This window comes from Esox lucius, chromosome 9, assembly GCF_011004845.1.
Source record: "Esox lucius isolate fEsoLuc1 chromosome 9, fEsoLuc1.pri, whole genome shotgun sequence".
Taxonomy (NCBI): domain Eukaryota; kingdom Metazoa; phylum Chordata; class Actinopteri; order Esociformes; family Esocidae; genus Esox; species Esox lucius.
In genome coordinates, this window is record NC_047577.1 from 12478979 (window position 1) to 12496892 (window position 17914).

The following is a 17914-nucleotide window of genomic DNA, read 5'->3' on the forward strand; positions in this document are numbered from 1 at the left end:
GGGACGTAAAAACAACGTTTCATGTTCTCTAGACCTAACCTTAACCCTAATATTAACCCTTAACCTAATCATAATCCTTTATCCTTAATTAATCGTAATATAATAAACCTTAATAACGTAACCTTTATACCTAAATTTAACCAAGCCCTAACCCGTAATGCCTAAACTTAAAATAGCTCTAATTACTAAACCTAACCCCAATTGGAAGTTTCACCCTAAACCTAACCCCAAAGCCGGAAAATCAAGGTTTTCCTAGTGGGGACGTCTCACATGGTCAATTAGTCATGTTTAACGTACCTACTGGGGACATGCCAACACTCACACACACAGACACAGACAGGTAGACACACACAAATATACATCATAGCATGTGGAATGGACTAAGAACTATTAAACTACAAAGGGGAAATCAACATTGTGGGGGCCATGTCTGCTTCTCTGCCAGAGGATCTGAACCCGTTCTATGTGGGTTTTGAGGGGGATCCACCAGCCAAGGAGGTACAGCTGGTCCAAGAGGATGGCCCGTCGCAATTATCTAGGTGAACCCCTGCAAGGTTGCTGGTCCGGACGATTTCCCGCGGAAGCGTTCTCCAGGTATGTGCTGACCAACCAGCTGATGTCCTCACTGATATTTTCAGTCTGTCGGTGCTTCAGTCTGTGGTCCTCAGATGTTTCAAGAAATCCATCGTGTTCCATGTTTCAAAAACCAGAAGGTCCTCTGCCCGAACGCCCACCACCCTGTGGCACTAACATCCTCGGCCATGAGGTGCTCCGGGCGGTTAGTCAAAGTACACATCAGCACGTCCCTACGCTCGACTTTAATTCCAATACACTGCGGTTTGCTTACAGACCAAACAGGTCTACAGATGGCGCCATTGCCCTTACTCTCTGCTCTGCCGTCTCTCACCTGGGCCATGTGAGAATGTGGTTCATTTACTGCAGTTCAGCATTCAACACCACTGTGCCCCACAAGCTCGTGGTGAAGCTCAGGGATCGGGGCCTCAGCTCCGCTCCCATGCGGGTGAATCGTTGACCCCCAGTCGGACAGACCCCCCCCCCGGCGGTTCGGATGGGCAGCACCTCCTCCTCCACACCGACTCTCAGCTCCGACGCCCCGCGCGGACCGCGCACTCAGTCCCCTCCTGTACTCCCTGTTCACGCACGGCCGTGTGGCCGCGTGCTCCGACATCACTGAGCGGGGAAGCCGCGCCCCTTTCCACGTAAATGGCTCTGCCGTTGGAGAGTGTGAGCTGCTATCAGGTCCCTCAGGAGAAACGTCAGCCACGGTCTGTCCTGGCCTCCCCACAACAATGTCATTGTCAGGGAAGCGAGGGAACGTCTGTTCCCCCTAAGCTGACTGAAGAGGCTCGACATGGACTCCAGGATACCCATCAACCTTTGCAGGGTGGCGCAGTGGAGAGCATCCTGACTGCTTGGTCTGGCAGCTGCACTGGCCTCGACCGTACGTCTCTACAGAGGGTGGTCAAAACACCCAGAGGTGCGGCACGAAGGCCCTGCGGATCATCGAGGACCCCAGACACCCCAGACCTAAACTGTCCTCCCTGTTTCCGTCTGGCTGGAGGTCCAGGAGCGTCCGTTCCAACAAACCGACAGGTCCCGGGACCGCTTCTATCCCCAGGCCATTCTACTCGTTACCACGGTAATATTGCACTAGTGCACAATTGTCGGTTAATATTGTCTACATCATCATTCTACTGCATCTACTGCACATCTGACATTTCATCATTTGCACTAAAGGAAATGACATTACCAGCTGAATGCTGAATCCTGCTTAGCACTGCTTGCAGTGAGTGTAAGACTGACACTATTACCACTTGTCTATTTTGTTACGTGTTTACATTCCTTCTTACAAGTTATGTTTCTTCTGCTTCTCGTTGTATTGTATTGCTAGTACCTGCGCTGCTGAGGAAGGTTTCTGAAACCAAGCATTTCATTGCCAATAATACGCTTTTGTTCATGTCTAACGACAAATAAACTTGAACTTGCCTTGACTGTGAAGCCCCTCAAGCCCTCCTGTCTACTTCTTTATACGCACAATCATAGGCCATACTGAATAAATGGGTCTTCAGTAAAGACTTAAAGGTTGAGAGTGAGTCTGTGTCTCTCACATGGATCGGCAGATCATTCCACAAAAAGGAGCTCTATGGGAGAAAGCTCTGCCTCAAGCTGTTTGTTTAGAAATGTTAAGTACATCCACGAGGCCTGTGTCTTGTTAACGCAGTGAATGTGTATGTACGTCAGCAACAAATTCAGAGAGATTTCATGCAACGCTTTGTAGGTGAACAGTAAAACCTTAAAATCAGCTCTTTAACGGGCAATGTAGCTGTAGAGAAGAGCATTGCAATAGTGGAATCTTGAGGTAACAAAAGTGTGGAAAGAAAGATCAGGGTGCAGAGGTCCTTCAGAGGTTTATTTCTGTGGCGATGACTGCACAACCATCAGGTTGATGTTCCTAAGGACTCAGGCGTTTAAAAGTAACTCCTCCTGAAAATCGAATGGACATTGCAAAGCTCCACGATGTTTTAAAAAGGGATCTCATCTTGTCTCATACATATCCCCAGAAATCATTCTCATTCAAAATGAACCTGCCATTTTTTAAATAGCCAAGATGAGCCACCGTTTAATTAGCAAGGTGGGATGTTTTTTCAGCTGGAAAGAGATTTCAGATGGACGATAAAGTGACCTTAGTGCACCTCTTCACATGTATAAATGACTGGCCATTTTATAAATGTAAAAGTGTAGAGTTGATATAACCCTAAACACAGTTGTTGTAACAACGGCAAGGATAAGACTGCTTTTAATAGCCAGGATGTGACATCACACGCGTCACAAATATCTTGACTGTACAAACTGAAGGGGGTGAGGGGGGCAGCATGGTCACAAGTGACTGTCATGTTTAATAATAATTATCACCACGCACCTGCGCCCCCGCACTAATTAACTGCCGCATATGCAAATGAGGCAGGGGCGTACAGTGAAGGCCCAGTGGAGTGCAGCTAGTTTGTTCAGCTGCAGGATTTGATTAGGGTAACGAACGGTCAGCCAGGACCAGGGAGAAGAGGAGAGGTGCATGATGGGAGGAGAGGGAGGATACAAGGATAGATGGATGATAGGGGGAGAGGAGAGGTGGATGAGTGGAGGAAAGGTGGACGAGAGGAGGAGAGACAGGTATAGAAGGAGAGGAGAAGGATGATAGGATGGTGAAACTGAAGGATGGGTTTGCAGTGAATGATGGGATGCATGTGTGTGTGTGTGTGTGTGTGTGTGTGTGTGTGTGTACACCTGCATGTGTGTTGCAGTGTTCATGACAATCTTGCCTCATGTGGGACTACTCATCAGCGTTAGCATCACTTAACATGTAGGACTACTCATCAGCGTTAGCATCAGTTAACATGTAGGACTACTCATCAGCGTTAGCATCAATTAACATGTAGACCTACTCATCAGCATTAGCATCAATTAACATGTAGGTCTACTCATCAGCATTAGCATCAATTAACATGTAGGTCTACTCATCAGTGTTAGCATAAATTTACATGTAGGACTACTCATCAGAGTTAGCATCAATTAACATGTAGGACTACCCAGCCGAGTTAGCATCAAATAACATGTAGGACTACCCACCAGAGTTAGCATCAATTAACATGTAGGACTACCCATCCGAGTTAGCATCAATTAACATGTAGGACTACCCATCAGATTTAGAATCTGTGGATGTATAGGACTACTCATCATAGTTAGTATGTATGGACGTGTAGGACTACTCATCCTAGTTAGTATGTATGGACGTGTAGGACTACTCATCATAGTTAGTATGTATGGACGAGTAGGACTACTCAGCGTAGTTAGTATGTATAGATTTGTAGGACTACTCATCATAGTTAGTATGTATGGACGCGTAGGACTACTCATCATAGTTAGTATGTATAGATTTGTAGGACTACTCATCATAGTTAATATGTATGGACGTGAAGGACTTCTCATCATAGTTAGTATGTATGGACATGTAGGACTACTCATCATAGTTAGTATGTATGGACGTGTAGGACTACTCATCAAGGTTTGCATCAATATTTCCCCCCAGCAGGTGCAGATACAAATAAAACTGACAAACAAAACATTCATTTTCTGTTTAATTGCCATGTGCTGAAAACTGACATTCATTTTGAAAAAAGACGACCTAAAGCTATTCGGGGAAATATTTCCCTTTAGTTGTTGCAATGAGTGTGAGCCTAGAGAGAGCGTGCGATTCATTCTCATGCATCACATTCTAAACACGAGCTCGTCTGGGCATACCTCTGGAACAAAGCAAATTACAGTTCAGTAAACTCCACGCCCCCAATCTCAGCACACAGAGGCAGCTAGCCGCCTCACAGATAAGGGGTGAATTTGGGTTCCACTCCTGGTTTTACATTTCAATTTAGCCCCAGGCTTCAGTCCCATTACAGGGCCCTAATCCAAAGCCTGTCCAGTGGATGCTCTCCGTTTCTCCCTCTTTCTCACTCTCTCTATTGCTCCCCTTCACTCTCTCACCACTCCCTGTTCTCTCTTTTCCTTCTCCTCTCTTTCTCTCTTCCCTCTTTATCTCTCTTCCCCCCTTCCCGTTAACCCCGTCACGCACTTCCCCGCAATATGATTTTACTACCTTGTTGGAACGAGTCTCCCATCCAGACTCATTAGTGGCCATTATATTCATATTAGGCTTTATTAGAGATAGGAGCACATCTTGTTTTTCAGAACTGGCCCGGTGTTCTGTTATGCCGTGTTCTAGGGTGTCACCAGCTGTTTGATTGGCCAGAGCACAGAACAGTACTTGATAGTATAATTGGATCAAGGAGTTTGACGACAACTGTTCTCAGTAGGTATGTGGAATAGATAAATGGAGTTTCTAGTTTTTATTCATTACAGGCCAACTATGAAACTGAATTCTTACTTGCAAATTCCTAGTCGAAGATGCCAGAACCATACATAGAAATACACAGCTCTGGAAAAAATTCAGAGACCACTGCACCTTTTTCTTTCCATAGAGAGCGATTATATCTAAAAAAAAAAATACATATAAACAGTAACAGGAGAACACAGGGTCAATGCTAATAGGTCATATTTACATGAAAGCTTTTCTGTTTGTATGGCTGAGTGTTTGTGTTAGTGTATGTGTGCCCACTTGAGCGGAGTTGGTGTTAGTGGTCGGTCAGGTGTTCAGGTGTTCAGTAAAGTAGATGTTGGTTGTCCATCAGATCAGGTGTTCAGAGGAGTCGGTGCTGGCTCAGTCAAGTCAGGTGTTCCGAAGCCAGTGTCGGTTCTCAGTCAGGTCAGGTGTTCAGAAGCCAGTGTCGGTTGTCAGTCAGGTCAGGTGTTCAGAAGCCAGTGTCGGTTGTCAGTCAGGTCAGGTGTTCAGAAGCCAGTGGCGGTTGTCAGTCAGGTCAGGTGATCAGAAGCCAGTGTCAGTTGACAGTCAGGTCAGGTTGTCAGAAGCCAGTGTTGGTTGTCAGTCAGGTCAGGTGTTCAGAAGCCAGTGTTGGTTGTCAGTCAGGTCAGGTGTTCAGAAGCCAGTGTCTGTTCTCAGTCAGGTCAGGTGTTCAGAAGCCAGTGTCGGTTGTCAGTCAGGTCAGGTGTTCAGAAGCCAGTGTCGGTTTTCAGTCAGGTTAGGTGTTCAGAAGCCAGTGTTGGTTGTCCGTCAGGCCAGGTGTTCAGTCCATCAGGTGTGCAGGAACAGAATGAGCTGCTTCCCGGCGATTCACCCAATAAAACACCTAGATGACTCAGACAGCAGGACATGTAGACAAACGCGTAGGGAAACAATGTCAACAGACGTCCTGCCAATAATGAAAAAATAAAGACAATTGTTTCCTAACATTCATTTGATCCATCAGAAGGCCCGCATTTACAACCCAGTACATAACCTGTTAGGTGAGAAAAACTCAAGCCCACAGGCCGTCGGCTCCCATTTAACATGCTCAGTATGTGTGACTCCGATAACAGTCTACCAGCACGTCTTTCCACTTCGAAATGGTCAGAGGGAGCATGATCCAGGTGCCCACTAGATGGCGGCTGTTGATCTATCCCTCCCTGCCTCCCTGCCTCCCCTGCCTCCCCTGCTCCTCCTCTCCCAGCTGAACGATAGGAATAGAGGGAGATAGAGGTCTGGGTCATGTAGCGTTCTAACCTTGGCCTTGACCCCGCTCAGTTGAGCCGTGGTGTCATAACCCACATAGCCCTCCTCCCTCCTGCTCTTCCGACCGATGAGAGAGAACCAGGTCTGGCTCCTTTGGCTCTGCCCTCTCCTGTTCCCTTTCTCTTCTCCCAGTTGAGAGGAAGCGACAGAAAGAAAAAGATCCAAAGAGAGAGAGAGAGAGAGAGGAGTGGGGGAGAAAATTAGTGAAAAACAGAGCGTAAGAGTCTGTGTCCTGGCCCCACCTCCCCTGCTCTGGGGGTCTTTGGTGTGGCCTGGGCAAGAGGCCGTGGGGAGGAGGGAGGAGGACCGTGGCGTGGTGGAAAGGGCTGTGGCCGTGCTGGGAACATGTGGTAGTAATCTGGTTGTTTTACTGTCTGGCTCTGGCGGTGAAAGTGTTGGGCAGGGGCTACGGGCGGTCTGGATTGTGTCAGAAGCCGCCGCGATCAGGTTACCCTGACAGGACAGAGGAGAAGGCAGCACTGGGCCTGGCCGCGGAAGACAGGAAGAGAGAAGGAGTAAGAACGAGAGAGAGAGAGGGAGCGAGAGAGACAGTGAGTGAGCAAGTGAAGGAGAAAGAGACGAGAAGGAACAGGGAAAGGGAGACAGAAAGAGAGAGAGAGGGGGGGGGGGCGGGGTGAAGGGAGAGAGCAGGAGGAAGGAAAGAGGAGAGAGTGGTGAAGAAAAGGGTTGTGAGCTAACCCAATCTGTTCACTCGGTTGGCCTCCTCGACGAAAGCCCATTTAGGAAAGATGTGGGTGCGTGTGTCCATGTGTGTGTGTGTGTGTGTGTGTGTGTCTGGTTGTAAGAACCCAGGCCAAAGGGCTGCTCGACATCGAGGTCCACTAGAACTAACCCCAGCTGAGAAAACAAATGGCTTCTCTCCCTCTCTCTCCCGCTCTCTCTCTCCCTCTTTCTCTCTCCCCCTCTCTCTCCCTCTCTCTCCCCCTCTCTTCATCTCTTTCTATTTCTTTCTATTCTCTATCTCTATGTTGGCATGTACTCCTCTTTCTGTGTGCCTTTTCTCTGGTCCTCCATTCCATTGTCTTTTTCCCCATAAGGGCCGCTCAGCCCGGCGGGAGAGATAATCAGAACCAGAGAGCCGAGATAATCAACCCCCGGCTATCTTCGGCGTGACGGTCAAACTCCGCTTGTCAGCTTCCTACAGACATCCAGGTAACTTGTTTCTGTTTGTTCCTTCACCTCCATGGAGCTGTAACCCTCGACAGTGGCGAATCTGGCTTGTACCTACATCAGAATACCTTTAGAGAAGGCCAGGCATTCTTATATGCCACCCATTGCATTGTATGGTTTTGTAGTAATCCCTCATGGCACTTACAGACACCGATATACATGGATATCAATCAAATGTTTTATATGGGCCGCTGTGTGCTGCATATTATCCAAAAAGGACGGAAAGAAATTAAAATGCTCTTGGATCAGGTGTGCCAAAAGCCTCCATATTGGATAGGTGTGTGGCTGTTGGTCTAGAACCGGTCGTCACTGGAAATAAGGTTCCAACCTAACCTGTCAGGTCAAATGGCTGCTGCAAACACAAACACGGAGGGAGTGAAGCTGAGTGAAGACACACTCAAACACACGCACACAGATAGAGGAGAGAGGAGACACCCCAGGGTCATCGAGGGTCAGCGTGATAAGTTGTCCGCTGTTGAATTAACAGGATCCAGATGGAGCCGTACCTTTACTAGACGGAGGGGTTTGTGTCCATGTATAAGTGTGCATTGGGGCGAGTCCTGGAAAGAGATTTATCCGTCTATGGGAGCAATGTCTGGTGACTCCCCCGTCCTGGGAGGATTTAGTACATTCCTGCACCATGGTGAACTGGGAGGGGTCTGTGGACTGGCAGAACCTTGCCTCCGGAGAGGGGGGAGATTTAGAACTATTGTCTTTCCTACTGCGACCCATAGAATACTCAGGTCATAGCAACCACTGAGCTTCCTCATGAACAGATGACCTGACCTGAAAAGGGCCCAAAAAGGGCCCAGGGACACGTAAATGCTCCCGAACCCATTAGGAGTTGCGGCAACCAGACAAGCTGATGATATGAAATGGGGGGAGGATATACAGTGGGGAGAACAAGTATTTGATACACTGCCGATTTTTGCAGGTTTTCCTACTTACAAAGCATGTAGAGGTCTGTCATTTTTATCATAGGTACACTTCAACTGTGGGAGACGGAATCTAAAACAAAAATCCAGAAAATCACATTGTAAGATTTTTAAATAATTTATTTGCATTTCATTGCATGACATAAGTATTTGATCACCTACCAACCAGTAAGAATTCTGTCTCTCACATACCTGTTAGTTTTTCTTTAAGAAGCCCTCCTGTTCTCCACTCATTACCTGTATTAATTGCACCTGTTTGAACTTGTTACCTGTATAAAAGACACCTGTCCACACACTCAATCAAACAGACTCCAACTTCTCCACAGTGTCCAAGACCAGAGAGCTGTGTAAGGACAGGGATAAAATTGTAGATCCGCACAAGGCTGGGATGGGCTACAGGATAATAGGCAAGCAGCTTGGTGAGAAGGCAACAACCATTGGCGCAATTATTAGAAAAATGGAAGAAGTTCAATATGACGGTCAATCTCCCTCGGTCTGGGGCTCCATGCAAGACCTCACCTCGTGGGGCATCAATGATCATGAGGAAGGTGAGGGATCAGGCCAGAACTACACGGCAGGACCTGGTCAATGACCTGAAGAGAGCTGGGACCACAGTCTCAAAGAAAACCATTAGTAACACACTACGCCATCATGGATTAAAATCCTGCAGCGCACGCAAGGTCCCCCAGCTCAAGCTAGCGCATGTCCAGGCCCGTCTGAAGTTTGCCAATGACCATCTGGATGATCCAGAGGAGGAATGGGAGAAGGTCATGTGGTCTGATGAGACAAAAATAGAGCTTTTTGGTTTAAACTCCACTCGCCATGTTTGGAGGAAGAAGAAGGATGAGTACAACCCCAAGAACACCATCCCAACCGTGAAGCATGGAGGTGGAAACATCATTCTTTGGGGATGCTTTTCTGCAAAGGGGACAGTACGACTGCACCGTATTGAGGGGAGGACGGGTGGGGCCATGTATCGTGAAATCCAACAACCTCCTTCCCTCAGTAAGAGCATTGAAGATGGGTCGTGGCTGGGTCTTCCAGCATGACAATGACCCAAAACACACAGCCAGGGCAACTAAGGAGTGGCTCCGTAAGAAGCATCTCAAGGTCCTGGAGTGGCCTAGCCAGTCTCCAGACCTGAACCCAATAGAAAATCTTTGGAGGGAGCTGAAAGTCTGTATTGCCCAGCGACAGCCTCGAAACCTGAAGGATCTGGAGAAGGTCTGTATGGAGTGGGCCAAAATCCCTGCTGCAATGTGTGCAAACCTGGTCAAGAACTACAGGAAGTGTATGATCTCTGTAATTGCAAACAAAGTTTTCTGTACCAAATATTAAGTTCTGCTTTTCTGATGTATCAAACACTTATGTCATGCAATAAAATGCAAATTAATTACTTAAAAATCATACAATGTGATTTTCTGGATTTTGTAATTGGATTCCATCACTCACAGTTGAAGAGTACATATGATAAAAATTACATGCTTTGTAAGTGGGAAAACCTGCAAAATCGGCAGTGTATCAAATACACTGTATATAATCCCCACTGTATATAATCAATACGGCCTGAGGAGGTGTGGTATATGGCCAATATACCACGGCTATGTGCTGTTTTTAGGCACAACGCGTTGCGGAACATGGACACAGTGTTTAGCCATGGTATATTGGCAATACATCACAAACCCCCAAGATGCCTTGATATAAACATGATAAACATGTACTGTACCACGGCAAATTCAAACGGAATTCAATGCACTTGGTTAATATTAAATTATAGTGCTCCGTTTTCGTGTGATTTCCTGACTTAATAAAAAAGCTTTAATGAATGGTTGTCTTTAGAGCCCAATGCTGTGTTGCCACAGAATTATAACAAAAAGAGACGAAAAATAATCTGCGCATGACGAATGTAACATCCTTCAACAAAAAGACACTCATGAACAAAAGAGCCAGTTCCTGATCCGTATAAACCAATCACGCTGTGTAATGTCAACTCCGTTTGACCCAATCACAGGCTCTTGTTGGAAGAACCTGAGTGCATGGAGAGGGGCTCTATCATTCTTATCACTTTAGTGATAATGGCCGCCACATAAAAGATGACCCAGCCAACCTCCATAAATGCCACGGCGGCCCAATTAGCCACTATGCATTTCATGCAATTTATAAAAGGGCCAAATGTTCCTCCGCTCTAATTATGTCCTCACGTTGCCCACCCTGGATGACCCGCTGGGCTGAGCTGCTGGTCGGCCGGGTTGTTCGCTGGCGTTCCCTGACTCCCCGGTAGACATGAAGCAGTAGACATGAAGGCTCGCAAAACTGATCAGGATTGATGCGTGCGCACGTTTGCGTGCGCACGTTTACGCCGATGTGACCGAATCGGCGATAAGACGGAAAGGAACACACGACACGACACCCATACAGAGGTGAAGAGGTGAAGTGGATTATCTCTGGCCCCGAACAGGACCTAATATAAATGCTTTTGTGCTTAAACCACCGGCGTACCGTTTTGCCTTCACAAAATCATTCCAGCTACTAAACAGTCCACTGTGCACCCGCAAATCTGCTCAATGAAAAGAGGCTGCAGTTGTGGACTGAGTCACGAGCTGTGAACACACGTCTCCCTTTCGACCACCCGGCACCCCTTTCCCGCCTTGGCAACATTTCGCCCCGGCGCAAGTCGCCCGGTTTTCGCTGTGACGCGACTGCGTGTGGGCGAAGGCTTTAGGTTTAAATATCGCGACGGGCTCGCGGCTGTCAGGATGCTCCTCACTCACTTCACCTTATTTAATGTTCTGGCGTTGAGACCCGAACCTAACCTCCCCAACCCAGCTAGCGGTGCTCAGGCCCTCCCTAATGTCTCCATTACCTGCACCTGACCCCAGGAATGCTCGGTGGCCAAATTTAGTTTGGAGGCGTGCCACTGTAGGGGAACCGACAGACCCATTAATCAGCAGGAGTCTCCCTACTCTACGCTGCCGGGTTAGACACAGAGCAGATCACACACACACATACACAAATGCTCTGTCAAAGCCAACACACTGCCGTTCACTGCATCCACACACCACCTCCAGGACCTTCCTGCCCCCGCAGGGCCCCCCCACCCCGGCCCTCCTGGTCCTCCCTCCCCATCAGTCACACCCTCTCTGTCTCTTTTTAATCCAGGCCCATCTCACTCTCTCTCTCTCTCTCTCTCTCTCTCTATCTCCCTCCCTCTCTCTCTCTCTCTCGCTACGTCTTATCTGGGGCTTCTATCTGCCTGTCCACCCTGTACTGAGACTTCTACCCCCCCCCCACACACACACACACACACTCACTGAAGTAAGATGGATTGATATGGCTGGTTCTAAGCCTGCTGGACTGTCCCATAGTGGATACGCAGGGGGATGGATAAAAGAGGGAGAACTCAGAATGTATGACATTTGTTACAGTGGCTGAAAGGAATATGAAGGGCTTGAAGCTCCCAGCATGCCTATTGGCTTCACCGAGAGGTTCTGTGTACCGTTTCATAAACCTGCAGTAGAAAGCTGTTACATGGCACAGGTGATTTAAAGGCTTCATAAGCACTCCATAAGTGCTTCACGAACCATCTGTAAAACACAGAACACGGATCATACTCTGTAAATGCTGAATACTGGGTGTGTCCCAGCGTCATGTTTTTTATACACCATTTATAGATTTTTGTGTGACTTGGAAGGTCCTGCTAATGAAGCCTTTACTCATGCTGTACAATATAAAGCCTTTTAAAGCTGCACAGCACTTTGTTTGAAATGAGCCCGATATGTTTATTTTGTGTGAATTAAAATGTTATGATTGTATGTATATTACCATGTGATAAACACTATGCTAGTGAAGAATTATCTAGAAAAGACACCAATGGAATGTATTTTCCGTTTACAAAATAATCCTGAAAGAAAAGAGAAGAACCCAAAACAGTCTGTGTTGCACAACTATTTATATGCAGTGTCATTGGTTTAATGCTCTGTAATGGTCAGACCCAGTGGAGGGCAATATATTGTATGAATCCTTTAGATTAATGAAGGTTACTAAAAAAAAACAGATGTTACCCAGTAATTAGAGCATTTGTTTATCAGAAAAACAAGTCACATCAAGAGCAAAACATTCCTCATTATTATTCATCATCTTAATAATTTGAGAGTGGCCACTTCATTAACCACCCAATTCATCATGCTAATGTTATGCATACATCTGCATAATTAATAATTAAAGTTACAGTTACGCATGTTACAATAGTGTTGAGCACTAAGTTTAGAGGTACAGACAAACAACGGTTTGATTATGGATTTACAAATATGTTCAAAGCTATGTTGAAATGACATGCAAACTACATACACTACCTTGCATATCAACATAAAATCTAAATAGTATTAAATCTAATACATCCTTTAAAAGGAGATTTTTTTTTACTCTGACCAAAACATGCTTTTTTTGCATAATATAGTGCCACACAATGTATTTTAGATAAACTGCATGGTTTTCAAGCAGAATTGAAATTACCTTACGAATGATAAGATGATAGTGAGTTGCCTGTACAGGTAAATTTTCTCCAAAATGCAGACTATCATTTTAAAAAGATATCAGGGTTTCATGTATACATTGAGGTAAGTCACTGAAGTGAACAAAGGAAATGTAAAGGTATTTTGAGTCTGAAGTTACGACCCAAACTTGCTCTTGTGTAAATGAAACTGTGAACACCAATCTTTCATATGCAAACTGCAATAGTTCATCTGTAATTTATTTTCATGTCAACAGCAGCTTTTAGTGCATTTTGCCAGTATGCTAGAATAGACATAGTCTAACTGGATAGATGACTAGACCAGACATAGTCTAACTGGACAGAAGACTAGACCAGACATAGTCTAACTGGAGAGAAGACTAGGCCAGACATAGTCTAACTGGATAGATGACTAGACCAGACATAGTCTAACTGGACAGAAGACTAGACCAGACATAGTCTAACTGGACAGAAGACTAGGCCAGACATAGTCTAACTGGAGAGAAGACTAGACCCGACATAGTCTGACTGCACAGAAGACTAGGTCAGACATAGTCTAACTGGACAGAAGACTAGACCAGACATAGTCTAACTGGACAGAAGACTAGACCAGACATAGTCTAACTGGACAGAAGACTAGACCAGACATAGTCTAACTGGACAGAAGACTAGACCAGACATAGTCTAACTGGACAGAAGACTAGACCAGACATAGTCTAACTGGACAGAAGACTAGACCAGACATAGTCTAACTTGATAGAAGACTAGACCAGACATAGTCTAACTGGACAGAAGACTAGACCAGACATAGTCTGACGGGACAGCAGGCAGGAGCGTCTGCATTTATTCTTGCCCCAGTTCGTTTCCTTGTCAGAAATGAATTGGAAATCTTAGCGTTGGTCTTTGGGAGGGACGTGAGTCCAGTGTGGGTGTAAATATTTTATCCTCTCTCCTCACATCAGTAGCTCTTAACGATGTGTGCTGGACCATGCGCTCTCTGTCTCTCTCTCTCTCTCTCTGTGTGTGTGTGTGTGTGTAAGTGTACTGAGTGCACGTCTCTTCTCTGCCCTCTGGAAGTGACAGGGTCTGCGTTTTAGTCCACTTCAGGACCAGGTTAAATCAATTTAAATCTATTATTAATACTGACAGCCATGTTGACCTCCTTAAAAGCCTTCAAAGTTTTAAAACCGGGGAGAGGAGGAATGAGCAGTGAACTTTGACCCCTCCACGGTTAGCATGAAGAAGTGACCTCCTTTCAGTACTTTAGTTCTTAAACAAGGTTTCTGTCGTATAAAACTTTGTCTATTGATATTGAACATTTGTGTGGGGGGTTTTCATCAAGCTTCAATCAATAGAATATGATAAAATTCCATCCGGAGGTTTTCTTAATGTAATTGATTAAATGAATCGTAAATCCCAGTCAACTGGCGTCTCGGGTCTGAAATTATCCCTGATTCCAGGAGATCACACCAGCAGTAAAGTTGTCCACTAGGACAATGTAGTAAAAGATGCACTGCACACATTTAGTTGGAGGACGACAGTTTTATGACTATAACACTCTGGTCTGACATTAGCCCTCCAAAGCACGAACAAACGGCACTGTCAGGTCCTAAATGACTGCCAGCATTTATAAAGATGAGAAAAAACAAAACTATTTAATAAAAATGTGTTGAAATCATTTTTTTATTCAAATTTATAGCTCAAACTTTCTCCATCAGCTACATTGTCTGCTGTGGCGTTCATGAGAAGTGTGACACCCAACTTTGAAACATCAAATGCACCCCTGCTTTGAATACTTCCAGTGGCTCTGACCCATATTCTAAATAGTTTTCATGTGTGTTTGGGGATATTGTCTTGCTGGACTATCCTCTGGCAGCCACGATTCAGCGTCCTCACAGAGTGTAGGGAGAAAAGAGCTCTACTTCCATCCAACAATCTACACACCTGGAAGTTGAAACTGCACTTTCTATTAAGTTGTTACCGGTGCTATGGTCACATTACATGAAAATAGAGCTCGTCGGCCACGCATGTGTCTTGTGTTACAGGACAATTTCTTTAATAGGACTATTATGCCTCCACTGATCCTGAAGCCCTTGTTAAGGACAACAGCATCATTGGCGTGTACGTCATTTTATCCATTTTATCCGATCGAGAGTGACATGAATTAGTGAGCGCATGCATTTTTCTGCTTTTCCCCACTACCTGCCTCCAACAATGAGTCTGTCAAGCTACTCGATTTTGGCGGTAGACACCCCTCTGGTCGGTCTCATCCCTGACGCTGATGAGTCCATGTAGAGACCATTGCCAGCAACCTCAGATGAGGAGGAAACGTCTCAGCCACCACACAGGCAGATTTAAGGGGTGGGGGGGGGTGTCCCGTCAATCCCGATACATCTTTACCGATCAGTCGTAGAGTCACTCCTCACCTGTTCCATCACGGCCTAGTTTGGGTCAGATTCTCTTCGTTGCGCCTTGGTCAGCCGCTGTTCCAAAAGCGGTCGCCTGGAAGCAGGAGGGCAGGCAGATTGTGCAGATCGGTCGTGACCAAAAGATTACAGTTTCATTCCCTGTGTTAAACTTTATTTGCTCCAGAACAACTCAGGGGTGTATACTCACCACATCAACTGTTGACCGCTAATTAAAGAGCTTCACTATTCTTCTTCAGAGTCTGCATACATAGAGGTATATACTGTCTGAGTGAAACTCTGCACACCGATTGTTAATGTTCAAGGTGTACTGTCACTGCTCGTGTTCCTATGCCTCATATGTTCGTCACATACAGTAATGTATTTCTAAGTGTGTTTTGTGTATTCTGTCCATACTTTTCACTACCACTAGCGGCACCTTAAACACCACATTCGGGGTATGTGTGTACTTGACAAATGAAGCCGGTTCTGATGGTGGCAAGTGGATCTTGCAGCAATGCAACAACCCCAAGCACAAGTGAGTTTGTTTCGTTTTGTGGTGCCTTTCTTGTCGGATGAAAGTGGCCCCTAATGAAAGTATTTGAAGTACAGTACATTGGGCAATACCCATCTTAGCCTCCAGACTTTAACCAATTTTTTAACTTTTTGTTTCAAAGCCAGTCTATAAGCGAAGACCAAAGGATCTAAGAGATCAGGAGCCATTTTGTATGAAGGAATGATCTACCCGTTCCAATGTGTCAAACATGTGAGCTAACAGCTCTGTACTATTTTCCTCCCTGGAAAACTTGAAAGGTTTTGAAAACACGGTAGCCAATAGTTACAACTTTTCCAAGAAAATTGGTTTTCTCTCCGAAAAATCTAAATCCTACAAAACCAAAATACCTGCAAATATTCCTTTCACACAAACCTTGCAAATCCTACCAAGAAGGTCCCTGAAAAGGCTTCCAATTATCCTCATAGTTCAAAACTAAACCAGAGCACAAAAATAACCTGTTTGCCTGTTGTTTGTTGAGCTACAGTTTTCAGCCACAGCCCAGAAGGACAGTGGATAGTACATTTCATAAAAGCGTGTTTTGACCAGATAATAAGCAAAGAGTCAGAGAGAGAGAGGGCAGGAGGAGTCGTTACGACCTGCTCACACATAATCACCTCCACCCTCCAAACCTTTCCACCCCCCTCATGCCCCCCCCCCCCCCCCCCCCCCCCCCTCCGCTAGATGAAAGAAAAAAGTCTCCTCAGCGACCAGCAGCATGCAGAATCAAAATGATGGAGAGGCTGATAAAAAAGACTAAGGGGAAAAGGGGGGGGAGATGAAAAGTGGTTTTGAAGTGGTTCTCCAGCTTTAGCCACCTCCCCCTACCGACCCTTTCATTTAAACAAACAACACCTTGACTCTGAGACTTCCCAATGACACCCTATCCCTGAATGTAGTGGACTACTTCAGATGAGCCCATGCACAACATAAAAGTACACTATTTTAAGCCAGGGCCATAGAGAACCTAGTAGTACATTTTATACTGTAGTAGTACAGCACTGTATAGCATAGTACTGCAGCACTTTAAGCCATAGCATTACACTACTTTAGACTATTGTAATACACTACTTTAGAATATTGTAGTACAGCTCTTCAGACCACAGTAAAACGCTACTTTAGAACATGGTAGTATAGCACTTTAGACTGTAGCAGTACAGTACATTAGACCATAATAGTCCACCACATGAGTGGTGAGATGGTAGATAGGTGAGGAAATACCATGTGAAAAACCAGGTGAGGAAATACCATGACCATTCATTTAAGAAGTTTCCACGTGTTCTATATTTATGCATGCATAATGAAAATACACTCACCTAAAGGATTATTAGGATCACCTGTTCAATTTCTCATTAATGCAATTATCTAATCAACCAATCACATGGCAGTTGCTTCAATGCATTTAGGGGTGTGGTCCTGGTCAAGACAATCTCCTGAACTCCAAACTGAATGTCAGAATGGGAAAGAAAGGTGATTTAAGCAATTTTGAGCGTGGCATGGTTGTTGGTGCCAGACGGGACAGAGTGACAGAAGAGCAACTTTGACTGAAATAACCACTCGTTACAACTGAGGTATGCAGCAAAGCATTTGTGAAGCCACAACACGCACAACCTTGAGGCGGATGGGCTACAACAGCAGAAGACCCCACCGGGTACCATTCATCTCCACTACAAATAGGAAAAAGAGGCTACAATTTGCACGAGCTCACCAAAATTGGACAGTTGAAGACTGCAAGAATGTTACCTGGTCTGATGAGTCTCGATTTCTGTTGAGACATTCAGATGGTAGAGTCAGAATTTGGCGTAAACAGAATGAGAACATGGATCCATCATGCCTTGTTACCACTGTGCAGGCTGGTGGTGGTGGTGTAATGGTGTGGGGGATGTTTTCTTGGCACACTTTAGGCCCTTTAGTGCCAATTGTGCATCGTTTAAATGCCACAGCCTACCTGAGCATTGTTTCTGACCATGTCCATCCCTTTATGACCACCATGTACCCATCCTCTGATGGCTACTTCCAGCAGGATAATGCACCATGTCACAAAGCTTGAATCATTTCAAATTGGTTTCTTGAACATGACAATGAGTTCACTGTACTCAAATGGCCCCCACAGTCATCAGATCT